We start from the raw sequence: 27416 nt of genomic DNA, 5'->3' as shown, positions 1-27416 counted from the left end.
TAGCAATTGTTGTAGGTCACTGATAATAAGCCAAGGTTATGGCTCTAGACTAAACTCTGGGAGATACAAGTTCCTGTTCTTGGCTGTTTCTAAATATTTTCTCTAGCTTTGGACAAATAATTTTTCACATTTATATGTTTTATCTATATGCTAGTCACTCTGGTGCATGTTGGAATATTAATGTTTTTTTGCATAGTCTAGAGCTACTGGATGGTTAGCACTGATACCTTTGTACCTGTTTCTAAAAGTTAACAAAATGGATTCCCAGTGTTTCTAGTTGGATAACAGAAGTTTACTGTATGTTACCTGGATTCTGTTTTCTGTTTATGTGCGCAATGTACCTCCTGTTCCTTACACAGGTAGGTCAGGGGACTTTACACATTTTGTTCGTATTACAGTGTACTTCTCTACTGTAATAGAAACTCTAACATTAAAAAAAAAAAAAAAAAAAAAAAAGTGAAGACATAAATGACTTCAAGGAAAAGAGTCAGCATAACGTTACTAAAGTGTGCTCTCTCATTTTATGTGAAGCACTTAATATAGGTGACATCAGAGATACAGCAGAATCCTCTTTAAAGAAAGCTGTATGTATGGAGCTGGTTTCCCTTGAGGGTGAAAAGAAAAAAAAAAAAAAGCTAAGGAAAACAGCCTTGAATCCTTGAATGAGGGAGGCAGCTGGAGACTGTGTTGACTAATTAATGAGCAACATACACTTGAGAGCTTTTACTCATCCTGCACTAGCTTTGCGCATTTTCAACTGCATGTTTCATTCTCCGGGTATGAAAGCTGTGCGAGTGGTGCCTGCTTGCAGGGAAAAGATACACTTGAAAAGATGGCTGTACTCACTCAAGGGAAATGAAAACATTTACAAATGTCCTGGAAAAGCCTGGAAGAGTCCAGATGGGAAACAGGATTTGAAGAATTTTAACATTAAATGAATTAAAAAACAAAAACAAAAAACAACCAAAATCCAGGAATGATTTTCCCATGTGCCAAGTAATGCACAAGCACAGCCTTGCCAGAGAAATGCATTCTCCACATCCATCGGGTGCAGTTCATATGTCAGGTGCCAGAGTTGCACCTATGAACAGGAAGGTGATTCAGAGTCATGGCTTTGTGTTGAAAAGGATCATCCAAGTTAAAGTAATAACAATTCATTTTTTTTTTTTAAAGAGGCAAAATGACAACAACGATATTACTGACCTTTGAATAGAAATAGTACAGACTCTTTCTTGTATGTATTCACAGTGCTTTCTGTGTGGGAAGAGAAAGGGGGAAGGGCGGAAAGGCAGGCTATGAGGCAATCAGTCTCTTCTAAGTGTGTGCTCCAAAAGCTTTGTATTCAGCTACTGCCTTTTAGTTATTGCCACCCTTGCAAACTGGTTAAATGTCAGCGCCCAGACAGTGCATCTTTTGCTGTGTTTCTGAGAACCTGTCACCTGGGAGACCAATTCTTCTGCCTGAAGTTAGACCAGCTCTGATTGTACTCCAAGGCTTGAACAGTAGTAATGGCAAACCCCTGCAACATTTACACTGGGAATCTTTGACCCTCTGCAGGTAAGATATCATCCTGCTCAACACCCATGATCCTTACACTTTACAGCATGTGTTCCTAGTTCATAAATATGGTTCTGTTTCAGGCTCATAAGCAGATGCAAGTTTTCCTGAACTTGCAATTAATGGCGTTACTGGGCCAAAAGCTAACTCCAGTTACAGAAACAGTGGTGAAGCATGATTTGTCCTTACCTATGTTTGAAGCTAATAATGTTCAGTAGTCTGGTAGCCCCTTGTTGCTAATATCCTTGGTGAGCAAGGTGTAGGGCCTGTAGCACAGGAGGAAAAATAAGACCACATATGGGTGATTAATGACAAGACAGGTTGAGGCTCTGTAGGTAGCTGAACCAATGTTGATGCTCTGAAGTATGTGTCTACTCCTTTTTAAGTATGGTAGAAACACTGAAGTAGAGGAAGCATAAAGCTTGCAAATTGTATAGCAAGAAATCTGTAAACGGAGTAGAGTTTCAACTCTACATCCTTTTTTCCACTGGACCAGTTTCGTGATTCAGCAGATCAGATGTTTGTGCATTAAAGAAAATACTATTGGAAGTGAATTTAAACTAATTTAGTATGAATAAGGTATTCTGCGTATCAGCAGAAACCAACTGAGGCTTAGTGATAAACACCTGGTAAATTCTGTTATGCAGAATGCATGCAAGGGGTATTAGTCCTAGTATTTATATTACTTTATAAATATGAAATCCTGTGTGGCTTATATCATGCGTAGGTTGTTAACCCTTGGTATCCAACATGTGAGACTGTTCTCAGTTGTCTCATTGTTGTGCACCTTTGAAGACTAAACAAACTTCTTCAGCAGACTATTTTTATTGTGCTGTCTTGAAGTTTGTTAGTTATTTTTTTTCTAACAAACCCAGGCCTTTGATTACTTTTATATGTTTTGTTTTCAAGTGTCTGTTGTCTGTCCCACTATATCAGTATATGAACTTTTATTTTATAAAGACCAAAGACAGAGATAAATCAAGAACTTTGCATATTTCGTTAAAATTGTTGTTGTTTAGAATGAGCCTCTTCACTGTGGTGTGCCAGCAGACAAGGGTTTGGATTGCTCAGTTAAAACTTAAGGAGAAGGAAAACTGTGTCGTTGTTGCAGTTTTAATAACCATGGATTCAAACTGTCTTCTGGGTAGTAGCGTAACAAGTCCTGTTATTTGCCAAAAGAATAAAACTCCATTTACATCTTCTAAACCAAACCCATCTGAACAGAATTATCAGTCCGTCTCATCATTCCTAGAGGTGCTTACAAAGAACGCACTGTGTCAGGAGCTCTCTGCTATAGCCAGAAGAAGGTTTAGAAGCGTGACCAAGGAGCTCATTTTATGTGAGTTACATGAAAGGGCTTTTTCCTGATTGTTTTGCTAGCATATGGGATGTGTGTATGTAGCTGGAAAAAACAGGGGACTTGATACGCATCTCATTTAGCTGGTGCTGTGTGGATTCTTGCATAAGAGAAGCCTTTCCTGGCTAATGTTTAGTCCTGCTATAATTGTACCTAGGATTTTGTTCCAGTATTCATTTTTAAGGCTTGTTCGTTTTTGGGTTACTAATTCTGCCAACACTAATTAGAACCAAGATGCTAAAGTCTTTCTTCCCAGGGTACAAATTTACAATCCTTTCCCTTTTCTTCAGAAGACTAGTCCTGGCTTCTTCCTCTGTGGTTTTCAAGTGTCAGCTTTGATGAATGTTTATATAGGGTTTGTGTGTCTGGAGTCCGCTGGGTTCTACTGACCTGTAACTTAGGGCTCTGTCACTGAGACTCTACCTGCGTGCACACCAGCAAAGTAATCTGTACACTTGAATAGTTATTCTTAATTTTGATTGTGTTGTGACTTCTGCATTAATTGCTTGATTTTCCCGAACCTTATTAACTCTTATTAGCGTATATCATTGGTGTTTGTTTTAGAGTGCAAATGAGCATATAGGACTTTGTTCTGAAATTTTTTCTATGAAAACTTTACAGTTCAAATTTTGTCATCTCCAGGAAGGACTCAAGGCTCAGTTATAGCTGGTTATTCTTCAATGAACACCTTAGTGCTAGCAACCAGTTCAAAATAGGGGAAAATGTGTAGGAATACATAAGGTTGGGGTTGAAAACCGGAATGAAAGAAAATTCACAACACCTTTTATAAATAAAAGTGTATTTACAACTTAGAAAACCTTCCAGAGCCCATGTAATATGGTCTTTGAAGGATTACAGAAGCTCTTGGAGTTAAATTGATTCAAAAGTATACAATTCTTATTAAATGAAATCAGATGGGAAATAATGGCTAGGTAAAATAGGCAAAGAATTCACATTACGAGTTTGTACTGGCCCAATCTTGTTTATGCATGCTCCTGTGACTTCTGTCTATATTTCTGGGCAGTTGATATGCCACGGGAGAAGCGCTTAAGAAGCTAAGGTTTCAAATTCTGGGGGAGACCTTGTTCCAGCTGGGTCACATTGGTATTTGTGAAACCACGCAGCTTAGACTTGAGTATGACTCCTCACATATACTTCACCCTTTCTTGCACAACAGAAGACGTTTCTTTTTCTTCTCTGTAGGTGTCTGCATTTTGATGGTTCGCCATGATTTGATTTTTCTTATTTTTCCTCCAGTTAATTATTTCAAAAGATGAGAAGATCTAATTCATTATGGAAACTATACAGAAGGAATTGTGTAGAGATGTGTGACTGGTAGATACACCAGCAAGTACAGCACGTATACAGTAACTAAGAACTGTCAGCCATAGAAACACTGTTAATTGACATATAATACTTAGCACTTTTAGAGCAATTTACATCTTCTAAGGAATATACTATATAAGCACTAATTAATCTCTAATTAACTTATCTATATGTATTAGTCAATTAATCTCTAATTAGTTTATTTGCAGATTCTTCCACATTGGGAACTAATTTAGGAGAGGCTTAAACCTCCTGGGACTAGTTCTGATCTCTCACAGAGGTGGAAATCAGGAGGAGCTTTAAATCCACTACAGTGGAGTCGTAGGGATACACTGGTGAAAAACTGCTCCAAGAAATGTATAAATAAGGCTCTTTGAGCTCAGAGAGACATGCTATGCTATGGTGGGGAGCGACATTCAAATAAAATTAATTAGCCAGTATTGATGGGTTTTAAAAGTAGAGTGTTGTTGTTTTTAATCTATTTTTTTCACAATACAGCATACTACTTTAAGAGTATTAGCAGGAGTGGAAGAAAGCAGCTAACAAGCCTGAATTGCAAACTTGTTTACTGCTCGTGCACTTTTTATGGGGTAGGGCTCTCAGACAGAGGGTGAGGGAGAATATATCTTAGCATTTTTTAAATGGAAACAGTCTGTCTCCACACATGCCACTCATCATGGCTGAAAATAAACTTCAGAGGGATGGTTCTGACACACATTTGGCCTAATGATCCCAGGTCTTAAGTTCACTTACCTTTTGAAATGGTAAAGCTAAAAACATGTCCAGTTTTAGAGGTGACAAAGGCACTGTATGTTTTAAAAAGTCCTTTTATCCTGTTTTTAGAACACTGTCCAGATAAATTGAGGGAAGGAATTCATTTCCTTAGCATTTGAAGAGCCAGTGTAATGGGAGGTTTGACTGTTTCAGAGATGTCCATTGCCTATGTTCCCCTTTATAGTGGGTAGGATTGTTTAAGCCATTCAAAAGTAAGTCCTCCTCCATGGTGGTGGCTCTGCAAAGGCAGAAGGGCTTTGTCCCTAGACAATGGGGGGTCTGTTTGCTTTGGAGCAGCAAGGAGCCCAGGTGTGGAAGCAGAAGGCATAGGGTGGTTCAGCTCTAGCTCCTGAGGACTACCAGGAGCACGTTGCCTCGTGTCCTTTCCATATTAAGGACTAAGTATGACATACAGAGTCTGAGTCTGGGCAGCGCTGTAATAGTTAGTACCTGGGAAGTTTTGTTATCTCATTGGGGAGATAAACTGGTGAGTTCTAAGGAAGTTATAAAGTTCCTTGTATTACTTTTACTGGATTAGTTAAACCAGCTGAAGCAGCAGGACTACACTGTACTAAGACTGCAGGAAGTAAACTGCTAAATGCTGACACTGGTCGTGAAACTGATATTTTATTTAGGTGTCCTTGCAGCACAGGACTATCTGACATCACGTTTATTGTCTGTATGCAGTAGAAATATAAGAAATCATATACATTTTGGTAGGTAGTGTTCTGATTCAGTCGTAATAATTCACAGTGTTGCTTAAGGGCTTCCATATTGCTTTGGGCATAAAGCTGTATTATAAATTACAGCACACAAAGCTGAGTTTGACCTACCAGTTGATGCATAAGAAACTGACTTAATTCTGAATATTAACTACATATTGTGGCCTAGAGGTTTTTTCTCCTCTATCTGTAGCACTGAATTATACAAGAATCTTTCTCTTGGGTGAAACCTAAATATAAATACTTTCCCAGCCTTAATACCACACAAAGGTACCAATGGGAGAATATTTTCATCCTAAATATTTCTAATGGCAGCAGAAAGTAATTCTGAATATTGACAACTACAGGAAGTAACTATCTAGACTTCTCAAAAAGTAAGCATCAGGAGCTGATTTATATCTGAAGGATTTTAGTAGTAGTCATTATGAATAGAGAAATATTCTGATTGCAATGGCATATTATTTCTTGTTCTGCGTAGACCTATCTTATGATCATGGATCCTAGCTCAGCTTTAGAATTTTGCCTTAGGCTGAACTGTATGATAAACAATTTTGGACCTGGTGAAATTGTCTAAAATAAAAATGATGTGGTCAAACCATCTTGGAATTTGAGTTCCACTCACAAAGTTTTTTCTACTGGTTGATAACGCATGTTAATATGATCTGCAATATATACTTGCTCACTAGAAGGACTAGAGGTGTGTCTTTGGAGACTGAGTCAAAATGTGCTCATTTTCTTTGAAGATATTGCTGCAGAAAGTCACAAACTAGTTCTTCGGGTTATTTCATAACTATCTGAAAAAAAATCATGACAAATCACGGGATTATCTTAAAAACTGAAATAATTACCTTACATTGTACTAGAGGTAAATGTGTATTAATAAGTATATATTGCATTTTCTGTGAAATTCTTAGGCATTTGCAGGACTTTTCCAAAAGTACAACAAAAATTATGTATTTTTTTCTGTCCTTTATGAATCATAAACATAGCTATTTTTTTCTTTCAACTATTCATTAACCTTATCTGACGAGTAAGAATGTTGTATACAATGGTATCAGTTACTGTAAAGACTGCAGCATATTTCAAGTGTTTTAACCAGCAGGCATACAATTCCTCACCACCCAGCAGTGTTTTCTGTTGCTCATGCTTCACTTAATTCTCACCTCCAGGGTTACAGCTCTGGGTCTTTACAAACAGTTGGCTTTCTGTATTTTTTCCCCATTTGTCTAACAATGCTACCAGTGTGCCTCTCTGCCAGCAGGAGGCATGAACTGAGCTCTGAATGGCATCACCTATGAGGACCTATCCTCTCCTTGTATGGTATGGCCCCTAGGGAAGCTATGACCTCTTCTCATGCCCAGATCTACCACCTGATGAGATCTTCCCAGGAGATATTCTGTAAGCCATCGACTGTCCTTAAAAAAAATAATAAAAAAAGAAGTGACAGTATAAAATTCTCAAAAATGCTGGATGGAAGATGAAAGCATTTCAGTGATGTTTTTCTTTGTGGCACATCAAAAGGAGAGATGAGTAGACTATTTTTACTTCTGCTATCATCCTGCCTCAGAGGAAAAGGGAACAGAGAGGAAGAATATGGAGCTGGTCTGCTTGGTATCTTCTCATCCCTTATATTCTTGCTGAAGAAGGAAGACCAAAAATTCCAGATCCTCAGGCCCATACAGATGCTATCAATCTGGATAGGCAGTGATAAACATTAACAGTTCAATCAGTCAGTCAGGACTTCATTTCTTTGCAGGTACCATAGTAGCTACTATTACCACGCAGTTGTTATTTCTGCTTGCCTGCAGAAGGTGGAGTGCAGATGATGGATATTCCTAGTAAATGCTAAACTGCATTTGAAAACTTGTGATTCAAGAGCACTTTAAATACCGAGTCATCAGATTTTTAAGAAAAAAAGGCTCATTTCAAAATATTCTGAAAACATTCTGGATTCAGCTTTCAACTCTGAAATACTTTTTCCACAGTGCTTGTCTCTACAAATTCTTACAATATGTTATCCCAGAATTATAACCTGGTGTGATATTATCTCATTTTCAGTCAAGTCCTGGTGAGAAGCATATGACAAACAGCAGTATACCCAATCATTTCCAGATACATACTTCATCCATCATAAATATTTAAAGTTTAATCATTAATCAAAACAGCTGCACCCTTCCTTCAAGTGATCAGCCACTAATAGCTTAAGAACTCTGATTTATTTTAATTAAAAGAAAAAATACAAAAAAAAAAAAAAACACAAAACAACAAAATAAATAAAAATCTGGCTTTCACAAGCTCTCAACCCATCCTGCCCTTTCTCTTTTTTGCAGAAGGGAAAATAGTGGATAGCTGTCTTCTAGTAGCTCCAACTAACAACTAAGTTAACAAGACAGTTGGAACTCTTTTGGACAGTTGGAACTCCTGTGTGGAGCTACCTTATGGAATCTGGTTCTGGATTTTCAATCAGTTACTTGGCTGTGAGGGATGATGCTATGAATGTTGCAATGTCTTTTCTAGTCAAGAAGCACTAGAAGATTTTTTTGTTGTTGTGCAAGCATAACCACATGGAGCTCAAAAGGTGAACAATAGATCTTAGCTAAAGTTTTGTTGTTGTTGTTGTTTGTTTTGTTTTTTAACTAAACCGACAAATAAAAAACACTTCCTTTTATTCCTGGACTGGAAAATACAAATCCTTTCTTGAAAGAACTGCAAGCTCTGCACTATATAAGTACATTAAGCTCAGTGCAGATAGGTTTGGAAGAATGAGAAGTTCCTGGCCTTGCTTTAAATTCCAGATTACAGTCACTGCTGTTTTAAACCTCAATCTTATACCTGGAAAATTTTGAGTGAAGCTCAGCAGTAGCAGTAGGTTAAAATGGTAGTCAGTTCTCATCTTGGTGTCTGTTTCTTGCCTGATAGTGTAGAGTGGTAGTTTATTCTTTTCCTTACAACTGCAATTGCCAATATGTAGTGAATAAGTAATGGCTGATATTTATGCAATAACTGACTGTAGCAAGCTACATACATTCAGTTTTCATCTGTTCTTATCTTTATTTAAAAATATATTTGTGAGGCTTCTGATGATATGACTTCATGTACCCTAAGAGTGCATTGGAACAGGGTTGACACTATCTGATATCCTGAATGGGTATAGACCATCCTAGAGTGACACGATTTTAGCTATGATATCACGAACACTTATTTTTGTGCTGTTTAAATCTGCAGCCTGCATTCAGTCCCAAGATTCATGCAAAATGTTCTTTAGTTTGTAGCCTTGTGACAGAGTGAGCGAGGTAAAAAGCCAGCTCAAGTCTGAAGTGATGTGCTTTCCTGCTGCCTTCTCTCCCTCCAGGGAGGAACTTGGGGAATTACTGACACCGAGCAAGTCTGTACAAATAAAGGTAACCTGGTGCTTGCAGGGCAGTAAGGCTTTCCCAGCAGTTTTATTTTCTCCATGTCACGGCCTTTCTGTGCCACCTGTTCCTCTCGCCATACATCAGTGAATGTCCCCATCTGCTCTCTGTGTGCTGTTCGTGTGCACAGTGTTTTATTAGAGTTACTGGACTGCTATGTCCTGTGCGAGACAAACGTAATATGGGTACTGTTTTGGGCAATAATGCCACTTGGTGCCATTAGCCAATGCTGCGATGTGCAACTGTTTGGTAACTATTAATCTGTAAAAATCAGATGATCTGTCATAGCCCTAAATCAGTGCAAGAGAGCCAATTTTATAAAAGAGGGATCTGACACAAACAGAATCATGTTATGTCAACAGCAGAGCTACAGACCAACTGAAATACAGTTGTAGTAGCTTAGTAGTCTTGAACTTTGATGGTTTAGCATGACAGATGTTTCTCTGGAGGGAAGAACTTGTTTTCTCATAGGAAGAATAGGACTTTTCAGTTCCTGGGTTAGTTTCATCCTAAACGCGTCCTGCAACTCACATTCTATCTTAGGTAGAAGAATATTCTGCACATGGACTTCCCTTCAGTAAAATCTTTGCTGTCCAAAGTAGGGTTCCATCAAAATGGGATTTTCTACCAGTATTTACTCATACTCTGCTAGCTTGCCAGTACACAAGACAGCAGCTGGAAACATTTTCTTTTTTTTTTTTTTTTTTTAAATATATCTTAAGTGATAATAAATATAGACTGCAGGTTTGAAATTTTGCCTATTTGGCTTTCTTTAGAGGAACAGCTAGACCTTTTCTGTCATGTCTAAAATTGAGAAAAGCAGACACTTTTAAAATACCAATATCAGACCAAGAAAGTGTCAAATTAGTGTGTCACTAAAAAAACAAAAGGTGTGCAATGTGGTAAACAAACCAGCAGAACTCTCTGGTATCCTGCACAGTGGGACGCTCCTTCAGTTAATGGCCTTTCAGTAATACTCTAATGCAAATGATAGAAGCACATTTTTAATTTTTATTTTTATTTTTTTTAATTAGGGCAGTGGCACAGAGTTCTTGCAACTCTTTGGATTTCCCACATCAGGGTCTGAGCCTTAGGACAACTTAGGATGACTCCTTGTCAAGAGAAGGACTATCTAGTAGGAGTGAAGGTTGTCAATTTTTTTTTTCCCTGCTTCCCCGAGACAAAAACTTTCCAAGGTTAGAAAACACATTTGGGATATTTCTGTGAAATACTCTCACTGCCTCTCAAACAGAAATCCTTCAATTTTCAAAGACAGTGAAGTTGAAAACTTTAGATATTTGAAATATTGTACAATGGCATAAAATACAAAACCAGTTACAAAGTTACGCAAATTACCCCCAAAAATCAGTAGTAGGCATGAGCTCTTCCTTCTTTTGTGCAATGATGAAGCTTCAGGAATTTCTCAGTTCTAAACCTATCAGGAACTGTATTTGCATATATTAAATAAATCATTCTCTATTTTCAGTTCCAAGGTACCCATAACAATTTACTGTGTAATGAATACATTTTGTATACAGAAGTCCTTAGAGGTAGCCCTACTCTGTCTGAACTCACCCTTATTTAAGCACAGTATGAATGCAGGGTGTGGAGAAGGAAGACAGAATCCCCTCAGCACAAAACCAGGATTTCTGGGAAAATTGCTGTAAATCCCAATCCAGTCCTCTGCCCACTAGATGGCACAGGCCTATTACTAGGGATTTGGTGGTTGTGAAAAGCAATACTTTAGCTCTTTGTGTAAAGGCTTTTCTACCTCTATTGGTGCTACTGTGAAGCGGAAGATTTGTTTTTCTATAACAGGCATGTTGTTGTTAGCCCCAGGAGAGCTGTTTCAATGCTTCGGGAAAGGGGGCGAGTCAAGCAGTACTGGCATGAAACAACTGATAGACCTAACTTCTCTACTCCCTGTGAACAATATCTACCTGAGCAGGGAAGCCATTTCTACTGGTGTTCCTTAGATGCAGCTGACATAAGAAATGGGAATTGTCAAAAATAGAATATAGGAAGCAGGGGACCGGGAACAAATCAAGTTTATACAAGCCATTTCTGGGACAAAAAGGAAAGAGAGGCAAGTAGCTAAGGTCAAACTAATGTGGTCTGAAAGACGAAGTGATGCCTCCAGTTCATGATGAACAGAATCCCGATTCTTCTTTACTTGCAGAAGGATCTATATGTTTCCTGTACACACTTGAACCTAGGAAGATTTGCAAAACCCAAGTAGATAACTAGTGCTGTGGTCCACTTGGGCAGAAGGGACTGGTGAAATGGAAGCCAGGGTGACCGTTGCTGTTACAGAAAGATGGCAAAATGAATGATATTCCTTGAAAAACAAAAACAAAAACAAACAAACAAACAACAAAAAATAACCAACGACATACACAAAAACTATTTTTCCTCATGAATTGTATCAAAATCCTGTAGCAGTGAAGCTGGTAATATATTTGCTACCTCATCTTGCCTATGGAGTAAAATATTTATAGCATTTATAATGAAAATTGTGTGTTAAATGACACTGCAGTTTCCACAACTGCCAATTCCAGCACTTGTTCCAGAGATCTTGTTTCCTTTCTGGTGCAGAATTCCTTGTGCACTGTAGGATTTAATTGTGGATTCTATGAATCTCTTGTTTTATATCTTGAGATCTTGTAGATCTGTGTTGTATCTGTGTAGATCCTCGTAATGTGGTAGCCACTGAATGGACAAGGAGGGCACGGGTAAATGTCTAAACATCATGTAGTGCGGTTCGAGGTAGCTCAGGATATATATTTTTCTAAAGAAAGGACAATAGATGGTCTACATGTGCCAGAATGTAGATGAAATTTCATGTAGTTACAAGCTCAGCATTTCTTCAGGTAAAATAGCTTTATCAGAGACTTATAGGTAGCTGATAAATTCTCCAGATACAGACTCCCAGTAGTGACAGTTCGTGTCAATTCTCATCCTTCCTGGTAAAGACACATAGTGTGCAAAATCAACATTCAGTACTTAAATGTAATCTCTTATCGGGAACTGGACTTGGGGTGTCTCAGTACCTGTTCCTGCTTCTCTTGGTGCTGTGGCAAAAATCCTCATTGACTGAAGATGGGCAGTTACCTGTTAGTGTGGACTCTTCTGCCAGCTGGAGGCCAACACTGAGCTTTGCACTAACAGCAAATATGCAGCTGCTGACACACTGCTTTGGAAAAGGCCACAGGCACTAACAACAAAAGGTGTGCTGTATGGAAGTGGCTTGGCTTTTTGTAACATCATCAGGACCTACAGTTCGATTCTACTTACGTGGTTTGAAGTACCCAAGTGTTCTTTGGTGAGATACTCCACATTTTTTTCAGGGATGTTTTCTACTTTCCTGAGACATCACTTGTCTTCCTTTTTCTAAGAAAGTTATGTAGCATCAAAAATGTGTATTAAGTTGGGTTGACTTTCTAGGTACCATGGATAAACAGCTCAGTGGATGAATCTTCTCTGTGATTAAACAATGTTTGGAGGGAAAAGATGCTGAAAGCAGCACATATCCTGTTGAATCTATTCTGTTAATGGCAAATATAAAAGACTGCTGTCTAACAAACTCAGCAGGATGTTTATTTTGCATTTTTGTCCACTTATAGGTTACTCACATAGATTTATTTTTTTTATATGTGAATGTAAATGTTACTTAAAAAGGACACTTCATGATTTGGAAAACCAGACTGTCTACATAAGGAAGAATTAATCTCATGAATGATCTCCCCAGCTATTTATGTTGAGACCTAGTGTTTCTGAACTTTAAGAATACAAACTAAATAAGGAATTTGAAGCTCTGAAGGATATTAGATACATTACATACCTAATTAAAAAATAATAGTGGCAAATTCTGAAAGGAAAATGGGATCATAACAATGGGACGTTCCTTGTAGGTGGGATAGAAATTACTTTTTGCTTTTAGATGCACAGCATGGTTTAAGACCTGTAAGCCAGACTGCTGAAATACAAATTTAGATACGCAGACATTGACAGAGATGACAGACTTTCACATCTGGAAAACTGGATAATAACAACAATTCAGTTCATGTAGACGGATGAAAATTATGCTTTCAATTCTGATGCATGGCATGAGCTCTAGATGAGCAGATATAAATTGCAGTTTGTATGAGCTGAGTTTTTTTTAAGTGAAAAAAAAAAGAAATAATTGCTTGCAGAAACTGTAGTTTGGTGAGTTCTTAAAGAATTCTTATGACACATCTAGATTTTTCCCATGCTGCTTGCAATGTACATTACCTATAGGAGAGTAAGTGATGAAGTACTCTCTGACTGCCAATGTTTTTGAGTCTATCAAGAAGTAGATTATCCAATTTGTTGTATACATTGCACATGTGCACCTGCTAATTCAAAATGCTGATGCACCAGAGAGAGTCTAGGCTGCCCGAGGAGTCAGCTCTGACCCATTTCTTTGATATATGACTTGTTCTGTCTTTGATATTAGCAAAGAAGTTTTCTATCCACTTGTAGTTTGAACAATAATAGCTTAAGGCCTGAACGCTACCTATGATTTCCATTTTATTGTGAGCATCTGTATACCACACAAACCCAAAACACAGGGAATATACAGACTTCAAAGGAAAAAAATGTAAGAAGATGGGAGAAGCATCTCTTTCTCACTCCTCCGAGGTTAGAACAAAAAGCAATCTACTAAAGATGAGCTCACAAAAAATGTCAGTCTTTGTATATTTAAAGTAGAAAAATGTGACATTTTTTCCCAGATTAAAACATGTTAATGGGAAAGAATTGCAGCCATAATAAATATTGTATGAAAAGCTGCCAAGTAACAAAGCCTTGACAAACTCAGGAGAACAAGGAACTTCAGTTGATGCTGCCACTTTATTTTAGTATTATATTCTACCTACTCTTTCTGTGTATGCAGAACTCTTCAATGTCAGTAGGAGTTTGGCATAAAGGGCAGATTAATTTAGACATCGCATTGATATGTGTCTTCTGGAACAGTGTGTGGCCCGGTGGTGCCATACTGGTGTCTTATTTTACTACAATTTTGAACTAAAAAGCTGTTAACCTGTTTGAAATGAAGCAATATTATTGAGAGTCACAAAATATGTCAGACTTTGCAGAAAGATTAAAAACAAAAACAAAGAAACCACATCAACTCTGACTTATATCAGCGGAATATCAGAGCTGATGCTTTGGACATTTGAATGCTGAGATGGGTAATTGATGTCCTAGATATGGGATTTTAAAAACAGAATTTACTTTAGTGGAGTTTCAAGCTAGTTCTCTTCTCGTGGGCACTGTTGGTGGAGTTCAGCAGGCTGAGCACAAGGTCTGAAGAGAGAGTTTGTGGTCTGCTCATGATTTGGGTGCATACAGGTTAGTAAAATAATCGGGGACATGTGCAAGGAGCAGGCTTGTTAAAGTTTTGAGCAGATGTTTTGCAGGCAGTCAGAATGCCACAGCTGAGGCATCTGCAGGGCAATTTGCTGTTTTTTGTAGTCTTGCTCAAATGCTCTTTCTCCCAGGTGAAGAAGCTCTGACAGGGTGACTGTATGCTTCAGGATGCCTTGTTTGGGTCTGAAATCTCACAAGTCCCAAACAAGTCTAGATGTCATTTTCCCTGGCCACAGAAGATGACAGCTTTGACTTTTTCATTCCACCTTCCATAATAGATAAAGTTGCTAGGAGCAAGCCCTTACAGATGAACTGCTCAAGAATTGGTGTGGATCACCCAGATGTTTCAGATGGATGAACACTTTTTCTTTTTTCTCAGAGTTCCTTGGTGAGTCTCTAGGTTTATCATTTACTCTTGAGGCCATACCTCCTCTTTTTCCATAGATTTCTGGCTTGAAAATTGCTTGATATTCATTTCTGGAACTATTACCCGTAAGTCCAGCAAATTTGTTGTACAGGAAGCTGTACAAAATTGTGGAAAATAAATCCTTAGAAGGCTGCTAAACACAGAGAAACTGCTCTAGCTCAGGAAATCCCTGAGCCGCAAATAGCTGAGGACTCATCTGCAGTAAGAGCACTCAAAAGAAGCATCATATATATCTGTTCTGCATTCATACTCTACCTTAGGGTCTTACTTGCTGTTAAAAGCAGGATAGTGTGCTACACGGGTCTTTGCACTGGGTACACTTGCCCTATGTAAGATGATCACTTATCTCTGTCGCCAATGCAGGAATTCCTCTTGCTTCCTCCCACTGTGTTCAAATCAATTTCAAGGCAAAATGTACTGAGCAAGGCAAAGAAACTATTCAAAAGTGAATTTTCAGAAATATAAAAATGCAACTAATTTTAAAAAAAAAAAAAAAAAAAAAAAAAAAAAAAAAAAGTTGAACAGAGGCAGTTTTGCAATGAAACCAAGAAGCAACACTTTTAATAAAAATGAATTTAAGACTCTTCTGTTCCTTATTCTTATAAAATATACTGTTATTTTCCACCTGAATCCCGATTATAAGAATTGCAATATTTTGACTGAAAGCTTTAAGATACAGGTGAATCTTAAGTAGTTTTCTTTCACTTTGGTTCTTTGTCTTTTGCTTTTTTCCTTATATCCGTTAAAAGCTGTGTTGAGTTCTAACTATGAAAATCTACCCAAAATATATATTATCAAAGCAGTGGAACTACGAAATGCAGCAATCCACTGATTAGAAAGTAATAACAATACTGAGGTTCAGTAGTATGTTAAAATACAGACACCAAATTCAGACATTTATATAAAAGGTCAGCTAATTTTTGTTTGGTTTGCTTTATGCAAAATCGGATAGGGTAGTTGAGGTGTAGAAGACAGTTGACAAAAATGCTGTTCTTCCTACAAGTGTCTTTCTATAACTCCTCCCAAAACAGATGAAAATGCTCTATGCTATATATCTTTTGAGAGAAAATCTAATTTTGTCCCAATACTTGGTACGTGGTGGTACCGATACTTGTCTGAACTGTTCACTGTTTTCCTCTGAGCAGTGAGCTTGGATTCCACAGTTGAGAATTCATTGTCTTTCTGAATTAAATGAGTAATAGTCTGCTCAGTAAAATGTAAAATCATCATAATAGTCTTAAAAACCCAAATGATCCAGATTCGCCCCAGAATGGCTGACTGAGCAATTGTAGCAGCACTACTTCTGTGTGTGGGGATTAACTAAATTCTGCTCATTTCATCCATAAAGCTGGATGAGTCTGCAATGTTGTTGTCCACTACCTTACTAGAAAGTGATATGTTTTGCTCTCTGATTCTTATTTCTTTATTGTACTGGTCTAAAAGCTTCTCAAACTACCCTGTCAGAAACCTAGTGCAGTCCCCAGAAGTGAATTTCAAAGCCTGTCTATAAACAGTCACCTCTACAATGCAGAGAGCCAAAATACTCTCTGTGTATGATGGATCATTTGCATTGTCTTAAGAGTGAATAATTTTTGTAACCAAGGATTTAGTCTTGCTACAGAAATAGTGTGCAGGTTTAACAGACCTGTACTTAGTCATTAATCTCTATTTTCCCTCTACTGATGCATGACACAAGGTGGCAAAAAATATACTGTAACAGGAAGAATTTACAGAAGAGTTGGAATCTGAAATATGGGTAACTTCCTGTTCTGTAGCTCAGTGTGCATATTGCAGCTTGTTACCCAGAACATTAAAATGTTTTATCATGCAGCTACAAATGGGGAGGAGAAAAATGCAGGGAGGGAGAGGGAAAGAGAAAGGGGATGGAAAGAGAGAAGGGGAGATGAAGCAGCACAGGCAAGGGAGCAAAGCCTTTGGATGCTGTATGTTCAGATTCAGAACTTGGATTAATATGGATTGAGCTTTTTAGATTGCTTTGGAGTACTGCACATGGACTTGATCTGATAGGAAAAGGATGCCTTCAATGTAACCTTTCCTCCTATAGTTCTGAACAAGCTGCTGGCTAATAATGTGGAAAACTTCAAACCATATCTAAATATTAGAGCATCAAACCAACTGAAGAAAGAATGACTTATTAAGGTGATAGCACAACGTGAGTGACCTTCTCGATGTGACATTTGTTTGGCAGAAGAAACACCTCCAGCAGATGTTTAGTATTTAAAACAATTTGAGAAGAAGACTTTTCCGTGGAAGTAAGCTGCTAGATCATTTAAATACCGTACAGCAGGCTGTCTGACTACACAGCTAGCAGCTAAGTAATTTTTTAGGATTTGTGTATAGAAGAGAAGAGATGCTTTCTGTTGGGCTTATAGATTCAGGATTCTTTTCTTCCTGCTCCCTCACTTCCTGTATGATTTTGAGGAAATGTCTCACCTGCACCTCATTTCATATACATGCAAATTGGGTTTTTAAAAACCAACACAGTATTAAAAAAATAAAACTTGTCCATTGTACCTGAAATGTTTTGAGTATCCCGCTGATAAATAGGGGCAGTAGTATTGTCTGAGGACAGAAACCCACCTATCTTTGTCTGAAAGGCATTCTTGCCCAAAGTGGTATTTTCTTTCCTATGGCAAGAGAATGATGCAGCAAAATTTTTTTGTTGCCAGAAAGACACTTGCCAAGGGACACAGCTTAGAGCTGAGTAGGAAATTCATGTAGTCATGGTCATTTCACATTTGAAAATATCCCTCAGTGTCTATACAGAGGGAAATAAGCCTGCTACCTTGCTCAGAGGAAGAGGAAAGACCTGTGTTCAAATCCCTGTGTCTGATCAGTTGCTCTCATCCCACAGTCATTGCCTAGCTGCCAGTGACTGGGGAAACAGAGTGGTTTTCACTTTGACCTGAAAATGTGTTGTGGACCCGAGAAACCCTTTTTGATTAGCATGTCTTTGAACTTGCTACATTCCCATGAAAGCTCTTTGATTCTTGACAAATCCATTGCATTTGCATTTTCTGACAAGGCAACTAGAACTGATGAGGAATTTTTCTCTGTTGAGGTATCCTGTACTTTATCAAACCCTTAGAAGGAGAAGCAGGAAGGAAAAGAATGGATACAGCTTGAATCCATTTAGTTTGCTGTTCTGATCAGAGCAAGCCTTTAAAGAACAGCTCACTCAGGTCTGGTGTCTCACAGGTTTTGCCAGTACCCCTGGGGCTATGTGGTTGCCTGATGTGTTTGCATATGAAAGAATTTCAGTATTTTAGGAACAGAATAGATTTTTCCTCTCTGACAGGAGAAAGGACAGGACAGAATGCAGTTCACAAAATTCCATGCACTGAAGCTGTAGTACTTCCTCGAATGAAGTCAAAAGGCTATATGACCAGGATAAGTACTAGTATATTTTAATTCCTGCTGTAACTGGCTGGGTAGTTTTCCGCTGGTGGTAAGATTTTATTTCTCTGGATGCATACTTATGAAGATCTACTTCCACATTGCACAGTTTTCCCAGTGTTATTTGTGGACTCTTAAGGAGGGGAAAGAATCTGCTCCTTCAATGAATAAATATTTGTCAAGAGAAAATTTCAAATGACACCTCCCATTCTTGCCATGAACCAAAATCCCAGATCCCTTCCTGCAGGGCTGCTCTCCAGCCTCTTGTACCCCAGTGTGTATGTGCATCCAGGGTTGCCCCTTCCCAGGGGCAGAATCTGGCATTTGCTCTGGGTAAACCTCATACAACTGGTAATTGCCCAGCTGTCTAATTTGTAAAGATATTCTAGGTAAAAAGATATCAATAATGCAGGTGGCATAGTATTATATATATTGTAAAGTTTGTTTGTCGCGTTGGATGTTATCTGTTCCCACAGAGAGGGAGCCATGTTTGAGTAAGGTCACCGACAGAAAAGAGCTAATAGCAAGATCTGTTCTAAGTCCCTGCTGTTAACAGAGAGCTGGTGTCATATAAGATAGAAGGCTGAGGTATGCCTCTCTCACACAGCTTCTCCTCCTTAGTGTAGCCCCTAGAACATGATTTATTGTTTCACCCATGTGACTTCTAAGAAAGCTTTTTGCCACCTTTGCCCACAAACCTCTTCGCTTATTGCTAAACAATTGGCTCTTGAAATAAGCAGTGCCTTATTTGTAAGTCCAAACATCACCTATGTCAAAATGTCTAATTCATGAGAACCATCAGAATTGTAAAAAGCCTTATCCAAATTGGTAATTTAATTTTTATTGAAAATGAGGCAATTTTTGCCTGAATCCTGTTCCATGCTCCCTCAACCTGTGAACTGGAAGATTCCTAGAGCCCTACAAACTGAGTCCACTGCTCATCTCAACTTAGATCTGAAGTTGCAATTGCAGTTAAAAATTAAAAAGTGATTGGGAAAGGAGGGGCACAGGTGAAGTGTTACATTCCTGGTGTTCAGACAAAAACATGTATAATCAGTACACAACAAACATAACAGTAATTACTCTCTGTACTCAATTCATATAAACATTCTTGATTGATATGTTCTTGGCATAGGGAACTGAATCTGAAGGAAGCCTCAGACTCTTGAGATGCCTTCCAATACCTGCAGTCATCTTGTTCGCATTAAGGCTCCTTAACTTCCTGCGTGGCACACTGGCTCTTTTATGCTTTAGTAACAAACTTTCCCAAAGCCTTTTGTATGGCAAAGTGGCAGTCACTATTCTTACAGCTTACTTCTTAAAAGTATTATTTTTGATTTGCTAACAGGAAACTTGAGAGGCAGGCAAGTGATGAGAGAAACCCATGGTGAAGGCAGAAACAGAGCTTGTAGTCCATGAAACCGCTGACACTGGAAGAGTACAAAATCTGTCTGTAACAGTAACACCCAGGCTGCTTTAGGAATGTGTGTAGCTCTCCATTAGTGAAGCTGCTACCTACTTGCCCATTGCCAGAGGCTGTCCCTGAAGCATGCTGGTTTAGGCCAGGTCTGAGAATATCTTAGTTCAGATTTTTTTTTGTGTGTGTGCCAGTATTGTATCTCTGCCTGCTTGCATTTTGCTAAATTCCTGGCTGTTTGTCACCCTCTAGAAATAAAATGTACAGGCTAATTGTAAACTGAAAAATATTCTCATTTAACCATTTTGAATAAGTCTTTTTCTAACAATAAGTCTTTGTATCAGACTTCCGTTTACTCTTGTCAAAATAGTCACATCTCTTTGCATTTAGGTTGTCTGCAAATTAAAAATCTCTACTCTTTCAACTCGGTATGTGGAGAGGATTTTCCAATGCTTCTGATCATTCTTAGTGTTCACTGCTCATAAAGCACTCCATCACTTCTTCCTAATTCAAACAAAAACAAACAAACAAACAAACAAAAACCACAAACAAATCCATTAGAGGAAATTAGATTTCTGAACTGTATACATGGAATCAAAATTACTTTCCCAGTGTATTTTATATATAAAGTATTTTTCATTTGAAGGTTTTTAATCATTTTCTGTTCAGGATTGTATATAGTGGTTTACGTTGTCAGTCATGGTGTAATGTTGAGCCTTTAAGATGCTGGTATGATTCCGATTAGTCTTTCCACTGTGGAGCGCTTTTCATTTATTTGCTTTTGGATCTCACATTTGACAACAGTGATTGCTCACCAGGCTCCCTTGTAAGAACTTTATACCCTCTGTCCTGATTAACCTACGTAATTTCATGTAATCTGCCTGTTTGGTAACTCCACAGCTCTTTTCACTTTTGACATAGAGAGAATCATGGGAACTGCAGAATATTTACAGAACGTATTAAAAATGATATTAGGAGCTAAGTTCCCAAGTTAGTGTTTCTGAGCCGTATATAGAGGAACAGCTCCATTTCTATCATTTGAGTTTTTCCATATTTTTCTTCTCAGCTTTTTTTTTCAAAGTAAAAAGTTAGTATCAGAGCATCTGGTCATATAAATATCATGTTACACTACTGGTACCCTGAATTGCACAGAAATTAGAGGGCAATGATTTCATTGTACTGCTGCTTGTGTTATAAACTGTAAGGACAGTCTTCAAGGCTACAGCTGGGGATAGGGGAAGAAAAGTTACAGCTGTGTTCATATTTTACTGAACTTAAAAGTGTGACTGGGTTCTCTGAATTGCTCAGCAATTTGGTGTATTATATCTATTAATATGTGTCCAATGGTAGATGAATAGTGTCTTTAGTAGCTGAATTAGTACTTTGCGAATCATTAGGAAGCATGAGAGGAAAGAGTAGCTACTCACAAAAACATCAATCCTGTGTAACTCTCATACATATTAAACGAAGATTAGTGCCTGTCTACCTGTTTTCTGTAAATAAGTTATCTTAAAGTTCTTCTTACAGTGGTTGCCAGGATTCCCATATCCTTGACAGCCACAGAACAAAATAAACACTTTGCAAGCCATTAATGGACAACCAAAATACGTTGCTATTCATAGATATGAAGAGTATGCACAGTACCAGTCACAAGGGAAGTAGGAAATGGCAAGATAGTCTCTCTGCATCTATTGAGCTACTGCTTATATTCAGATTACAAAATTATTGCATAGTTTAAACACGACAAGTTTTGCAAAAGGCTTATTTTTTTTATCAGACCAGCTAGCGCAGCTGGAAGAGGAAAAGGGCTATGGTGCCAAAATTTTCTAGGTTTCAAGCTCTTGGTTTGATAGGAGATACTACCTCTGCCTCTGTCGTTCCTGTACTTTACTAAGCAGAACATACCAACGTGTTGTTGGACTTCAGAACTCTAGGGGAGTTGACTTGTTTTTACTTTGTCAGTCATCAAAGAGATTTCATAGGGGCTTGTATTAAGAGTGCAGCTATTCCCCAGCTCATGATATATGGTACCTAATTCATCCTACATATAGCCCCATAGAAGTCACCAGGATGTTTGAGGGAGACTTTCTGCACTGTGAAAGTAAGGACATCAATATTTTCCTGATAAGTACTGAAAGTAGCTACAGTCTAAATTTGTCATTTTGGACATATTGTCTAATAGGACTTTCAGCCTTCCACAAAACAGTTTTATTAAGAGTTTTCTGAGAAATATTTTTTCACTGGCAGGACCTTATTTCTCTGAAGGATCTAGATGCAATGTTGCTTGAACACTTGACTAGGAATCATGTACTCCATGGATAATATACTGTTATACCACAGCACGTGGATGTATTCACAAGAAAAAAGTAAAAATCCTTCATCCTTAACCACAGCTTTTCAAAGTTTATTTACAAGAGGATGTAGAGAAGTGCCACTGAAGAACTGGAAGTGCCATACCTTTGCATAGTTGCTGCTGCTTTTTTTATTAGCGGAAATTTTACTACCCTTAATGCTAAAATATCCTTCAGTTTTAAGTCCCTGTTTAATGTGTTGGTCCCTACATTTGTTTGGTTCTCAGTAGTGCAGCCTGATGTCAGCTGCTCACCTTTCACAGGTTTCGACCAGAAACAAATGTGCAGTTTTCCCTTTCCTGAGAGTTCTGCTCTTAATTTTGCTGCTGCTTTGGAGGGATAGAGCACCTGTTGGTGTACTTCTTGCCTTTTGTCTGTCACAGGACACCTGGAGTGAAAATCCTTGACTTCTCAATCTGCATGTACCCAAAAGGTCACTTAGCTGATGGCAGACATGGGTATCATTTCGCTGCTCTTACCTGGCATGTCCATGCAGAGAGGACTGGTAGGCTCTGTGCTGTGCTGGGCTCCTCAGCTGCTTCCCTGCCAGAGCGAGGCCCCGGCCATGCTGTAACTGTGCTGGGTCGTTGTCCACGGGGGGGGACAGCCAGGACGTGCAGCCATCAGAATATTTCACTGTTGTCTTTAGCTTGGTATCAGAATGGATGAGGAGTTTTAGTCTGAAACACTGGATTTCCAATGAGCTGTTATGTGTTTGTGACCATGGCTCCGATGCTCTCCCCTCTCTTTTTCAACTCCCTCTCCTTCTTCTACCTGATTACCTCCGCGTGCCCTCTCCCTGCCCTTAAAGTTGCTTTTCTCAATACTGGCAGGGAAATACTGTGGTCTAAAAAGCTTGAGTGAGTTGTGAAAATCTTTTTATTACCTGCCATAAGTCACTCGTCTTCGCAGCTCTTGCATGCTCCTCTGGTTATTTTTACTTGCAGAATGTTTTTTCCCCCTTTCTTCAGCTGCTGGGCAAGATGGCGTTCATTTGGCTTCAGTTCTGACAAAAGATAAATGAGCTTTGGGCCCTCAGTGATTCACTCTGGCTGCCAGGGGGTTCCAAAATAGCAAACTATTTTTCATAACCGCAATGTGATATGAAGTGAGTTGCAGCAGGTGCTCTAACGTATACCACAGCCGTATGTGGAGTAGGGAATTCATTAAGTTTCCTCATTTGTCCAAAAAAAGTCACCTTTCTGACTGGCTAGCATTCTGTCTTTGCCAGCTGAAGGTACCCTCTCCTGAAGCTAGAAAAAGTTTTTTGGTTTTTTTTTTTTGGTTGTGTAGCAAGTACATACAGAAATGGTACTGTGAGGTTGATTTCATCGTCTTGTGAAGAATAATTCTCATTTGGTAGATCCATCATTTACTTTTCCGTTCAATGGGTTGTTGTTGATGTTTCTTTGTTTTGTTGGATTTGTTTTGTTTTTGTTTTGCTGTTTCTCTCAGGGATTCAGACAACATGGGTCCGTGATTTTTTGGCCTATATCCTCTTATTTGCTACTGTGTTGCACTGTCTTCTGCATTTATAGATTTGCTGCAAATGTTAATAAAATCTTAATTGCAGTTGAGGAAAAAAATCAAATATTTAACAATTGACAGTGTGCTCTCGATAGAGAGCTTCTTTCATGGGCCTGCCATGAATAAATGAAGTGTGCCTGCTAAGTCAATGCTTCAAAGCAAGCTGCAAATTTTGCTGTAAGATCTGTAAAAATATTTTCTAGTAGAAATAGAGAATAAATGCTCAAAGGTAGAAAAGCATGTCAGAGCCCTGCAAATTTCAGGGTAAGCCCAAAGAAGAATTTGGAGGAACTGGTTTATTGCAGAAACTGAAGTGGGGAAAAGAAAATGGGTTCTAAATAGTGGCTGCAGCTCTTGGCTCGCATCAGGGAAGTGCTGGCCCTTCTACCTGCCGGCAGCAGCACTGTGCCACGAGGGGGGAAGCAGAGGATGCTCCCCCATGGGCTTTAGCTGCCTCTCCTGCAGGGGGAGAGGGACTGAGCTGGTGACCACTGAAGGGGTCACATGAAGATAACAGAGTGAAACGGAGGTTGTACCTGCAAAACATTTGGGAGAAAGTGCTCCACAGCCATGAGCACACTGTGGGAAAGAGGCCCTCAAGCTGGACACAAACAAGTGGCAGGACCTTCTACCTCACCTCCCAGACCTTTTGAAGGAGATGCTAAGGCATTAAGGATGTTTTAATGGCCAAGCACAGATTTTGCACAGGTTCCTACCTGAGATACCAGTGACATAAATAGGATGCCATGTAACCACTCAGGTCCTGCAGAATCAGCTCGTGAAGAATTTATGCCCATATAATTGCTCAGACATGGAAAATGTAATAAATATTAATGATGTTCTCAAGGAACAGTTTCCAAAGAAGAAACATGCAGATAAATTTAAACTTATACATATTTTAATCTATAAAATATAGATTTTTCTTAAAGCGCTGGAGTACTTAAACCTTATATATAGCCAAGTATTCTATGCAAATGTTTTCATACTGAGTGAGATTTATGTGACCATATATTGTAGCTAGATGCTCAACACACAGCAACATGTTTCTAAGCACATCTTAACTGAAACACTTTTTTCTTCCCTGAAAAATGCAGCACCCCAAAAATAAACACTGTCAGTGACATAGAGGCCCCTCTCACATTGCAAGCAGCAGCACTATGAATTCTCATGTGCTGTGTACGGTTTGGGGCTTAGTTTGTACTGCCCTGCAGGAAGGCAGTGATCCTAAGGTCTTGCCAGAACGCAGCTCATAAAAGCATGATAAAAAATATCTTCTCTCATGGAGTAGTATGTGTAATGGATGTATACACCTCACCCAATGAGCTGAGTTTCCAGAGCTCACTCTGTTGTTTCTGGATGATTTTAGTATGATTTGCCACTGCAAAATTTGGTCTCACTACTGAGAATATTTGCTGCTGCTTGGGAGCAATGTAGAAAAGGCTATAGACCATCCAACTGGCAGGGAAACCAAACATTATACAAATTGTTTGTAACATTTGTTGTCATTCTCTGCTTCCAATAGCAATGTGAGAGAAATCTCTGTTACAGATGCATCTCTCTCACCACTCCAAGGAAGAGCAGAGCAAACAACCTTCCTAAGTCCCCAATGTTATGGGCAAAACCAGGCAAGCAGACTTGATTTCCCAGTTGTGATTAATGCATTTTAAAAACTTGATAGAAAGGGGCAGTGCTCAAGAGGAATATCTTCAGGCCTCTAGCACGCACTATAAAGCTAAAGCAAAAATGGATTAGAAAAGCAACAAAGCAAAGCAATTAAAATATATTCAGGACGTGATCTGTGGTGCAGTGTTCATTCAACACATTGAATGTATCAGATGGAGTTTCTGAAAACAGCACACTGTTAGTTTCTCATTGATTATATTTGATTAATATCGACTTTCTGCCCTTACTTACTTTCATTTTTAATGGTACACTTTCACTGAAAGGCAAAAGGCGGATTTATCCTTTGGCAGATCAGACAAACAAAGACAATGAAAAAAATCTTTGGTTGCATATTTGCTTAGTTATCCCTATAGCTTGATAAAAAATGGATACATGGTGCATGATAAAGACCAACTTCAAAATCATACAAGGTTTCAGGGTTCTTGAGTAAGCAGGAAATTGGCTTTAGTGGAAATTCTCTTCTTAATTAATTTCTTAAAGGACATGATGGTGAGCTCATCTTTTGACTCAAAATTCTCAAGTTAACTCTGTTCAGGTCTCTCCAGCATATTTTTTGCATCTAATATGAAGTGCAGTAACGCGGATTTCACACGGTATCAGTAAGTGTTTTGACAGATGAGGATCTGCCTACTTCTTTCTGTGCTTATTTGTGATGTTAATTAGAACAGCAACAACAACAAGCCCCACAAAGCTGGTTTCTGAGCTGAAGCAATGATTTGGAGTTCCAGTGCAGTGGTTGAGGATTATAACCATGTTGGGAGAGGACCTTTCTGCTGCAAACTTTGCATCAGTAATGTGTTTCAAGAGCTGATTCAGCTGGTTCAGCTGTGCATGTGTGGCATTGTGGGATATTCTTTTTAAACTAATTTCTGCCTTGCAGTTTTAATTGTTCACTAAAAGTTTCTTGTATTATACAAGTGGATAGATTAGGAATGCTTAGCTATTACATATTATTACATATATTGTATGTAGCAAACAGTAGTAAAAGAATATTACAGCTTTAAATTAAGCATTCCGATGTTAATGACTGCTAGAATTAGAGATGCCCAGATGCTTGTTCTTTGCCAGATATACACTTATTATGAAGTGTTTTACTTGCATGGTCCTTCTCTTTGCATTGTGTGTATTTGATGCAAGCTAAAAAACAAACAAACAAAAACTTGCTGGATTAAGCTTTAGGTTTTTTATTGACATGTGTAAAGGTCATTAAGAGACCTGGAACATTTGTTTTTCTTCTAGTCACTGCTCCTAACCAATCTAAAGCTGCTGATTTTCATCACCAGCCAGACAGAAATATTATGATTACAAATCACTGAAATTGGGATATTTTTGTGCCAACTTTCCCCAAAAATTCAACATAAGGGGCATACCAAACAAAGTTTTATTTTGGTGGCAAACTGATAGGGGAAACTGTGATAACATTGCCAGTAATTTTCACAACATTTCTATAATCTCACCTCTAATTCATGCAGTTTCTGAAATAATAATATTGTCTATATATTTACAAAGCAGTCTTTATATTTCTATATGCTTTTTGTATGAATGTTTTATTTTACTTTTTTTTTTTTTGGGGGGGGCAGGGCATTGACAGCTAAACTCAAGTTTGAAATTTGATTAAGAAGATCACATTCCTATTTGCAACATGAGGTACAGGATATTGTTTCTGTCATTTCCTTTGGATGATTTATGCAAGGATATTTGGAAATAGAGGATGGATTTAAATTGCCAATATTAGAAAAGAGATGTTTGCAAGCAATCTGTAGAACAAAAATTATTATAAAAAAATGAGATTTCAGATTTTTGTTCTGTTTTCATATAACTGCTGAGAGTTTGAACATAAATTTTAACTATTTTTTTTTCAGTATTGTAGCACTTTTTTTTTTTTTTTTTTTTTTTTTTTTTTTTTTTTTTTTTACAATTCAATACTGTTTGATAGTTTGATATTTTAAGATGGATACAGTGGTTTGTTAAACTGTCCTTGAACAGACATTGATGTGTTTGGGCAAGTGCCATAACTGAATTCCCAACAGTGAGTTTAAAGAGTTCAGAGCACA

The sequence above is a fragment of the Aythya fuligula genome, chromosome 11 (genome assembly GCF_009819795.1).
Source record: "Aythya fuligula isolate bAytFul2 chromosome 11, bAytFul2.pri, whole genome shotgun sequence".
Taxonomy (NCBI): domain Eukaryota; kingdom Metazoa; phylum Chordata; class Aves; order Anseriformes; family Anatidae; genus Aythya; species Aythya fuligula.
Note: the sequence above shows the minus strand (reverse complement) of the source record.